The following is a 1,714-nucleotide window of genomic DNA, read 5'->3' as shown; positions in this document are numbered from 1 at the left end:
TGTAGCTAATATTTTGATCTTGCTTGTAGAAATAAAGACTAATAGTCGTTGCATAGCCACCACAGCTATAATTAGTATCTGTTATAATTTTTTTCTTTTAATCAGAGTAATTAACCATAATGAAAAATCATATTTCTTCCGGTGAAAGTTGAGAGTATTTGAAAACAAAAGTGAAAAGTGAAAATGATTGAAGTTGCAATGCTCGGAGAAAAAAAGCTTATAATTTATTATATCACCAATAAGTTGCAAAGGCTGATGAAGAGAAATTCATAATTTTTAGTTTAAATCAACTTAATTTAAACACTTCAAGATATAAATAAATAAATAAAAACACTATTTTTAAGTTATTTCGAATAAAAAACTGATAATCACTAGAGTTACTGCGAAATCCCTATAGTAGCAGAAGACCCTACTGACTACACAAACGACTTTTGTTCATATATTACATTAATGAATGCATTGTGTAAAAACAACGATGAAAAAACTATTCTCACATACAGGTTTGTCCGAATCAAATTGATTACAAAACAAGTGTAATAGAGTTACTATGTAATTGATTATTTTTCCTTAACTGTACACCAATCACACAACGAGTTTATTGCACTTGTTATATGATTGATTCGAATTTGATCGAATCAGTTCGGATTAAAATTTTCCTTAATATATTCTCGTACGATTATTATTTGCTAATTTTCTAATTTAAGTAATAACCCTAGATTATAATTCCATTTAAGTCAAATTTCGATAAATTCTCAAAAAAAACAAAAAAAAAAAAAAAGAAAGAAAGAAAAAGGAAGTGGTCAAATAATTGTTCAAACTATCACTCTCAAACCACTTCGTGACAAACCATGTCCATATACCCTTAACCACTTTGTGAGTGGTGGCCATGAATTCAACAACAGATCGTTGTTTTTCATTTAACAAAAAAAAAAAGGTTCGCGACAAGAAAATGACTCAATAAATATAAAAAAGTTAACGTCGAACTAATAAATAAATAAAATTCTTGTTACTAATTTATATTATTTTATATATATATTGAATAATTTGTTGCTGAATTTGTTAATAAATAAATTCTTGTTGCTAAATTTATTAAGTAAGTAAATTTCTTATACTAAATAATATAGATTAACAAATAAAATTTTACTTGCTAATTAGTCCGACGCTGAATTTTTTCGCAGTTACTGAGTCATTTTCTTGCGGTGGTTCCAAATGGAGGGCTGTAACAAAGATGGGAATTTATTGAAAAATTACAAATACGAGGCGTTGATGTAATTTATTTTAAGAGGTGTTTGTATAAGTTTTTGTCTCTAAGAACATGTCGTTGTAAACTACAACTTTAAAAAAGTGTCTTTATAATATTATAAAGAGTAAAAAATACTTGTATAATGAGACGTAATATTAAGAGGTATCTATACAAAGAGTATATAGAATATTTATAAATTAAAGAATTATTCCCTAGTCACCTATTTTTATTTATTTGCAGAAGTGGGGACCCAAATTATGAAAATTAATAATTAAAATAAAATAAAAAAGAAAGGGTCCAAGAAATTCCAGGAGATAGACACCACAAATTGGAGAACATTAGTGGACATGATTTTTGATGTGCATGTGGTGCTTGTTGGCCACCTTTTTATGACAATTAAACTATTGTTTATATTTCCTAGGAGTTATGCAATTTCTAAGAGCCATTCGATTTGGGTGAATCGATAAGTTC

Source organism: Sesamum indicum, linkage group LG3 (genome assembly GCF_000512975.1).
Source record: "Sesamum indicum cultivar Zhongzhi No. 13 linkage group LG3, S_indicum_v1.0, whole genome shotgun sequence".
Lineage (NCBI taxonomy): Eukaryota > Viridiplantae > Streptophyta > Magnoliopsida > Lamiales > Pedaliaceae > Sesamum > Sesamum indicum.
Note: the sequence above shows the minus strand (reverse complement) of the source record.